The sequence below is a fragment of the Chiroxiphia lanceolata genome, chromosome 1 (assembly GCF_009829145.1).
Source record: "Chiroxiphia lanceolata isolate bChiLan1 chromosome 1, bChiLan1.pri, whole genome shotgun sequence".
NCBI lineage: Eukaryota > Metazoa > Chordata > Aves > Passeriformes > Pipridae > Chiroxiphia > Chiroxiphia lanceolata.
Window position 1 is genome coordinate 904977 of NC_045637.1, and position 8061 is coordinate 913037.

At 57.6% G+C, this 8061-nt stretch overlaps 1 long non-coding RNA gene across 1 annotated transcript; it reads right to left on the minus strand.

Annotated features, from left to right (window-relative positions):
- Positions 1–3505: 3505 nt before the first annotated feature.
- LOC116793405 lies at positions 3506–4091 on the minus strand. The gene is made up of 3 exons (XR_004359472.1): positions 4055–4091; positions 3819–3839; positions 3506–3534 (listed from the first exon to the last, which is right to left on the minus strand). It is a non-coding gene; the product is annotated as an uncharacterized LOC116793405 (long non-coding RNA).
- Between the last annotated feature and the right edge of the window lie 3970 nt (positions 4092–8061).

Sequence of the window (8061 nt, forward strand, 5' to 3'; positions counted from 1 at the left end):
AGGAACTGGGATTTGGGTGTAAAACCAGTCTGGGCTGGGATGGAACCACAGGAACTGGGATTTGGGTGTAAAACCAATTTAAACTGGGATGTTACCTGAGGTTTATGTGTGAAACCAGTCTGGACTGGGATGGAACCTCAGGAACTGGGATTGGGTTGTAAAACCAGTCTGGACTGGGATGGAGCTGCAGGAACTGGGATTTGGGTGTGAAACCAGTCTGGACTGGGATGGAGCTGCAGGAACTGGGATTTGGGTGTAAAACCAGCCTGGGATGGAATGGAACCACAGGAACTGGGATTTGGGTGTAAAACCAGTCTGGGATGGGATGGAACCACAGGAACTGGGATTTAAACCAGTCTAAGCTGAGCTGGAACCACAAGAACTGGGATTTGGGTGTAAAACCTGGCTGGGCTGGGAGGTACTGAGATGGAACCGCAGGAACTGGTTTTTGGGTGTAGTTGTAACTGGAGGAACTGGTTTTTAGGGTGTGTAAAACCAGTGATGGGATGTGACCCGAGGAACTGGGTTTGGGTGTGTTAAACTGGCCTGGGCTGGGATGTGACCAGAGGGACTGGGATTTGGGATGCATCCTGCAGGGATGCTCCCCTTTGCTCCCTTGGGATCATGGTCGGGTCCCACGAGGATTTTGTGGGATAAAAGGGATAAAAGGGCTCCTCCCTGACCCCAAATCCCCATGGATGGAGCAGAGGAGCAGGGCAGGTGTTCATGAATCCAGTGCTGATGGATGGAGAGGGAACTGTCTTTGTCCAGGACACGGGGATGTGAAATTCCAGCCGGGCCCCGGGAGCCAGTTCCGATATCAAAACCATTTCCTGGCCACATCCCGGATCCCGGATCTCTGGGATGGGAGACAGGGAAGGTGAAACGATCCCTGGGCAGGAAGGGCAGCCTGGGAGACACAGGCTGGGCTGGGAAAGGCGGGAATTGTCCGTGGGACACCGTGGGAAGGGAAAAAACCCTGTGGGAACAACGCTCGGGGGTTGGATATTGGGGAAAAATTCCCTGCTGGAAAAGGATTTTCCTGGCCCAGTCTCCCATCCCTGGGGGGATTCGACATTCCTGGGGGGATTGAACATCCCTGGGGGGATTAAAAATCCCTGGGAATGTGGCACTTGGGGATTGGTTGGGCTGGGTGAGCTCGGAGGCCTTTCCAGCTTGACCGTTCTACGATTCTGAAGGGGAATGTGATTCCAAGGTGGGATGTGAAGCACCAAGGGAGAGGGAGCCTGGGGGTTTATCCCAAACTGCTGGAAGGGATTTTCCAGGTCAGGGGCTCACTCTGTGGGAGAATCCCAATAAATGGAGCTGTTTGAACCTTGCTGGGCCTTCTGGGCTGCTCCAGGGAGAGCTTGGAGCACATTCCAGAACCTGAAGGGGCTCCAGGAGAGCTGGAGAGGGACTGGGGACAAGGGCTGGAGGGACAGCACACAGGGAATGGCTTCCCAGGGTTAGGTGGGATAGTGGGAAGGAATTCCTGTGTGGGAGGGTGGGGAGGGGCTGGGATGGAATTCCCAGAGGAGCTGTGGCTGCCCCATCCCTGGAAATGTCCCAGGCCAGGTTGGATCACCCTGGGATAGCGGGAGGTGTCCCTGCCCATGGCAGGGGGTGGGAATGGATGATCTTTAAGTCTCTTCCCACCCAAACCATTCCAGGATTCCGTGACTGTTACAGGCACCAGATTGTCCTGGGCAGACGGTGGATGACTCCTCCTGCCTGAGGTTTTCCTTAATTGCTAATTAATTCCCTTGAACCTCTTCATGCTTAAATTGCCCTGAGGACCCTCTGCCAGTCCCAGGAGCTGAGCTGGGGCCCTTTCCCGCTCCTGCTTTTCCCTTTGCCATCATTAACAGCAGGAATTCCATCGGGAACCTGCTGGCTCCTCCGTGGGCTCCTTGGCCAGGCTTTCCAGGGAAGGTTTGAGGCTTTTCCATGGGGAATCCAGCTGGGAATCCTCTCATTCCAATGCACAACCCAGGGCTGTGCAGAGCAGGAAGGTAAACCCGTGTCGTGCTCGTGTCCTTCCCTGCTCCCCACACTTTTCCCGTGGGAAAAAGGGAAGGATCTGGAATCATTGGCCCCGAAGGATCCATGGAATGGCTGAGGTTGGAAAACCTCGAGGATCCTCGGATTTGGCCGAGCCGAGGATGCTCCAGTTGTCGGGGAGGGTTCTGTGGGTGCTCGTCCCTCTCAGAGGGGGGGGGTTCCTGTGTGGGCAGGGTTGGTTTTCCCACCCTCAATCCCAAACCCTGGGTGTCCTTCCTGAGGGCAATCCGGGCTTTCCATGGCTCCTGGGGCTGAACAGCAGGGACAACACCCCCCCCCACCACCACCAATCCCTTATCCCACATCCCGGTGGGAATCCAGACCCTCAGGAACTCACTCCCTGATCCCAAAACCCTCAGCCCTGAGCCCCTGGCTCCCGGAATTCCGTGGCCTCCGTGTGTGGGATCCGTGCTCCCCGGCTCAGGTTTATTCCCTGGTTTCGCTCCGACGGGATAACGGATGTTTTCCAGATGCCGCTCCCGGTGAAATAATCCCGGCCCATAAAATATTAATGCCAAAAAAAAGGGAAAAAAACCCCAACCAACCCCCTTTTTCCCCTTTTGAGGAGCTCTGGATTTCTTTACTTCCCAGCTCCTCATGCTGGATCCCCTGTCCCGGCGCTGGGAGCGGAGGGAGCCGGGAATTATGGGATGGGATCGCTCTGGCTCCGGACTCATGTCACTTGAGGTGTCACCGGTACCCCCGTGGTGTCACTGGTACCTCCACGGTGTCACTGGTACCCCCGTGGTGTCACTGGTACCTCCACGGTGTCACTGGTACCCCCGTGGTGTCACTGGTACCCCCACGGTGTCACCAGGCACGGAATTCCCACCCCTGTGCCTGAGGGGACAGCCCAGACTGAGCCCAGCTGAGCCAGACTGAGCCAAGTGGTCAAACTGAGCCCAAACTGAGCCCAAACTGAGCCCAAACTGAGCCAGACTGAGCTGAACAGCAAAACTGAGCCCAAACTGAGCCAGACTGAGCCAGACTGAGCCAAGTGGTCAAACTGAGCCAGACTGAGCTGAACAGCCCAACTGAGTCCAGCTGAGCCAAATGGTCAAACTGAGCCCAACTGAGCCCAGACTGAGCCTAACTGAGCCAAACAGCCAAACTGAGCCCAAACTGAGCCCAAACTGAGCCAATCTGAGCCAGATTGAGCCAAACTGAGCTGAACAGCCAAACTGAGCCCAACTGAGCCCAAACTGAGCCAGACTGAGCCAAATGGAGCTGAACAGTCAAACTGAGCCCAAACTGAGCCCAAACTGAGCCAGACTGAGCCAGATGGAGCTGAACAGCCAAACTGAGCCCAGACTGAGCCAGACGGAGCTGAACAGCCAAACTGAGCCCAGACTGAATCGAAACTGAGTCAGATTGAGCCAGGTGGAGCTGAACAGCCAAACTGAGCCCAAACTGAGCCAGACTGAGCCAGACTGAGCTGAACAGCCAAATTGAGCCCAAACTGAGCCCAAACTGAGCCAGACTGAGTCAGACTGAGCTGAACAGTCAAACTGAACCCAGACTGAGCCCAAACTGAGCCAGACTGAGCTGAACAGCCAAAGTGAGCCCAAACTGAGCCAGACTGAGCCAGACTGAGCTAACAGCCAAACTCAGCCCAAACTGAGCCAAACCAAGCTGAACAGCCAAACTGAGTCCAAACTGAGCGAGATTGAGCCAGACTGAGCTGAACAGCCAAACTGAGCCCAAACTGAGCCACACTGAGCCAGACTGAGCCACACTGAGCTGAACATCCAAACTGAGCCCAAACTGAGCCCAAACTGAGCCACACTGAGCCAGACTGAGCAACACTGAGCTGAGCAACCAAACTGAGCCCAAACTGAGCCAGATTGAGCTGAACAGCCCAACTGAGCCCAAACTGAGCCACACTGAGCCAGACTGAGCCACACTGAGCTGAACAACCAAACTGAGCCCAAACTGAGCCAGACTGAGCTGAACAGCCCAACTGAGCCCAAACTGAGCTGAACAGCCCAACTGAGCCCAAACTGAGCCCAAACTGAGCCCAAACTGAGCTAAGCATCCCAACTGAGCCAGAGCCCAAAGTGCCCAACTGAGCCCAGCTGAGCCCAACTGAACCTAACTGAGCCCAACTGAACCCAACTGAGCCTAACTGAACCCAAACTGAGCCCAAGTGAGCCAAATTGAGCCCAAACTGCCCAACTGAGCCCAAACTGAGCCTAACTGCCAAACTGAACCCAACTGAGCCCAAACTGAGCTAAACATCCCAACTGAGCCGGAGTCCAAACTGAGCCCAAACTGAGCGCAACTGAGCCAAACAACCAAACTGAGCCTAACTGAGCCCAACTGAGCCTAACTGAGCTCAGACTGAGCCCAACTGAGCCCAACTGAGCCAAACAGTTAAACTGAGCCCAAACTGAATCCAACTGAACCAAACAGCCAAATTGATCCAAACAGCCAAACTGAACTCAAACTGAGCCCAAACTGAGCTAAACATCCCAACTGAGCCAAACAGCCAAACTGAGCCTAACTGAGCCCAAACTGAGCCAAACAGCTGAACTGAGCTCAAACTGAGCCCAACTGAGCCCAACTGAGTGAAAGAATTAAACTGAGCCCAAACTGCCCAAGTGAGCCCAAACTGAGCTAAACATCCCGAGTCAGAGTGCAAACTGAACCTAACTGAGCCCAACTGAAACAGCCAAACTGAGCCCAAACTGAGCCCAAACTGAGGCAAACAGCCAAACTGAGCCTAAATGAGCCCAAACTGAGCCAGAGTGAGCTGAACAGCCAAAGTGAGCCCAAACTGAGCCAGACTGAGCCAGACTGAGCTAACAGCCAAACTCAGCCCACACTGAGCCAGACTGAGCCAGAGTGAGCTGAACAGCCCAACTGAGCCCAAACTGAGCCAGACTGAACTGAACAGCTAAACTCAGCCCAAACTGAGCTGAACAGCCCAACTGAACCCAAACTGAACCCAAACTGAGCCAGACTGAGCCAGACTGAGCTGAACATCCAAACTGAGCCCAACTGAGTGAAACAGTTAAACTGAGCCCAAACTGCCCAACTGAACCCAAACTGAGCTAAAAATCCCAACTGAGCCAAACAGAGTGCAAACTGAACCTAACTGAGCCCAAACTGAGCCAAACAGCCAAACTGAGCCCAAACTGAGCCCAAACTGAGGCAAACAGCCAAACTGAGCCCAAGCTGAGCCCAAGCTGAGCCCAGGCCAAGCCGTGCTGTCCTTCCCTCCCCAGCTGTGCGGTGGAGACGCTGCGGGCGATGCTGCTGCGGGGTGGCAGCGAGGAGGTTGTCCGGGACGTGGGCGATTCCGGGGGCTGGGAGCTCATGGCCAGCCCGGAGCGGCACCACGACGGCGTCACCCTGCTCGCCAGGTAAGGCCCTGGTATTCCAGGAGTTTTGGGGATTTGCTGCCCCGGGATTTTGGGGATTTGCTGCCCGGTTTTGGAGCCGGCTTGCTGGAAGCAGCCCCCCCCCGGGTGGGGTGGGTGCAGCTGGGGCTGGAGGTTGGTGCCTCAATGGTCCCCCTGGGGAGTCCCCGGTGCCATCAGTCCCGTTACGGGGTCCCCAGTGCCATCAGTCCCACTGTGGGGTGCCCATTGTCATCAGTCCCGTTATGGGGTCCTCAGTGTCATTGATCCCCTTATGGGGTCCCCAGTGCCATCAGTCCCGTTATGGGGTCCTCAGTGTCATTGATCCCCTTATGGGGTCCCCAGTGTCATCAGTCCTGTTATGGGGTCCTCAGTGTCATTGATCCCCTTATGGGGTCCCCAGTGTCATCAGTCCCGTTATGGGGTCCTCAGTGTCATTGATCCCCTTATGGGGTCCCCAGTGCCATCAGTCCCGTTATGGGGTCCTCAGTGTCATTGATCCCCTTATGGGGTCCCCACTGCCATCAGTCCCGTTATGGGGTCCCCAGTGTCATCAGTCCCGTTATGGGGTCCTCAGTGTCATTGATCCCCTTATGGGGTCCCCAGTGTCATCAGTCCCACTGTGGGGTGCTCCATGTCATCGGTCCCACTGTGAGGTGCCCAGTGTCATCAGTCCCTTTACGGGGTCCCCAGTGCCATCAGTCCCACTGTGGGGTGCTCTATGTCATCAGTCCCACTGTGGGTGCCCAGTGTCATCAGTCCTGTTATGGGGTCCCCAGTGCCATCAGTCCCACTGTGGGTCCCCAGTGCCATCAGTCCTGTTATGGGGTCCCCAGTGTCATTGGTCCCACCGTGGGGTCCCCAGTGCCATCAGTCCCGTTATGGGGTCCCCAGTGCCACCAGTCCCACTGTGGATGCCCGGTGCCATCAGTCCCGTTATGGGGTCCCCAGTGCCATCAGTCCTGTTATGGGGTCCCCAGTGTCATTGGTCCCACCGTGGGGTCCCCAGTGCCATCAGTCCCGTTATGGGGTCCCCAGTGTCATCAGTCCTGTTATGGGGTGCCCAGTGCCATCAGTCCTGTTATGGGGTCCCCAGTGCCATCAGTCCTGTTATGGGGTGCCCAGTGCCATCAGTCCCATTATGGGGTCCCCAGTGCCATCAGTCCTGTTATGGGGTGCCCAGTGCCATCAGTCCCGTTATGGGGTCCCCAGTGCCATCAGTCCCACCGTGGGGTGCCCGGTGTCACTGGTCCCACTGTGGGTGCCAGGTGTCACTGGTCCTGCTCTGGGGTGCTGGGTGGCATCAGTCATTCTGCAGGGGGCTCTGCCACAATTCTGTGGGGTACCTGGTGCCATCGATCCCACCGTGGGGTGCCCGGTGCCATCAGTCCTGTTGTGGGGTGTCCGGTGCCCCCAGTCCCGTTCCGGGGTCCCCGATGTCACCAGTCCTTCCCTGTGCCACCCGTTCCCCCGCCATGCCCTCCCATGGCTCGGTGCCATCCCCAGCCCTGTCCCTTTCCCTGTGCCCCCCTTGTGCCCCAGACCCCTCTTCCCTTCTCCCCACAACCTGTCGGGCACCAAAAGTTCCCCCTTGTGCTGCCGCCACCGTATCCTGGTGGTTCCCTGGGTATCCCAGCCCGTCATTCCCAGAGGATGCCAGGCTGGCAGCTGCCCGTGTTCCCCGTGGTGAACACGGTGTCACGTCTGGGGGGGGAAAGGGGGGTGACAGGACCCCCGCCCTGTTCATCCGGGGCCTCCCCGGTCCCTCCCAGCGCCTGGAATAGCTCTTGGATCCTGAGGAGCCGACGGGCGGTTTGGGATTTTCCAGCGTTTACAAAAACACTTTGTTATGAACCTCCCGGATGCTCCAAAGTGTCTCATCCAAAACAAAACCCTTCCCTGCGGCTGCCAGGGCATCCAGGGCGCTCCAAACCCTGCCCTGGTGGCAGGAGGGGACAGTGCCAGGCCAGTGCCACTGCTGTTGCCATGCTGGGGTGGCAGGAGGGGACAGTGCCAGGCCAGTGCCACCACCTTTCCCATACTGGGATTGTCCTACCCTGGTGGCAGGAGGGGACAGTGCCAGACCAGTGCCACCGTCTTTTCCATGCTGGAGTTGTCCTGCCCTGATGGCGGGAGGGGACAGTGCCAGACCAGTGCCACCACCTTTCCCATGCTGGGGTTGTCCTGCCCTGGTGGCAGGAGGGGACAATGCCAGGCCAGTGCCACTGGTGTTGCCATGCTGGGGTGGCAGGAGGGGACAGTGCCAGGCCAATGCCACTGGTGTTGCCATGCTGTGGTTGTCCTGCCCTGATGGCAGGAGGGGACAGTGCCAGGCCAATGCCACTGTCTTTCCCATACTGGTGTTGTCCTGCCCTGGTGGCAGGAGGTGACAGTGCCAGGCCAATGCCACCGTCTTTCCCGTGCTGGTGTTGTCCTGCCCAGCAACCCCTGGGCACTGGGTGGTCCCCATCTCCCCCGGCCCCCCCTGGGATGGCGATGCCACCCTCGGGGCGGGTGCCAGGAGCCTTTCCCTCCCCGGCAGGGCCATGGCTCGCCACGCGGGGCCGCAGCTGCCCCTGGTCGTGAAGACCCTCCTGCCAGCCCTGGGCAGTGCCTTCGACAGCCAGCGGGTCAC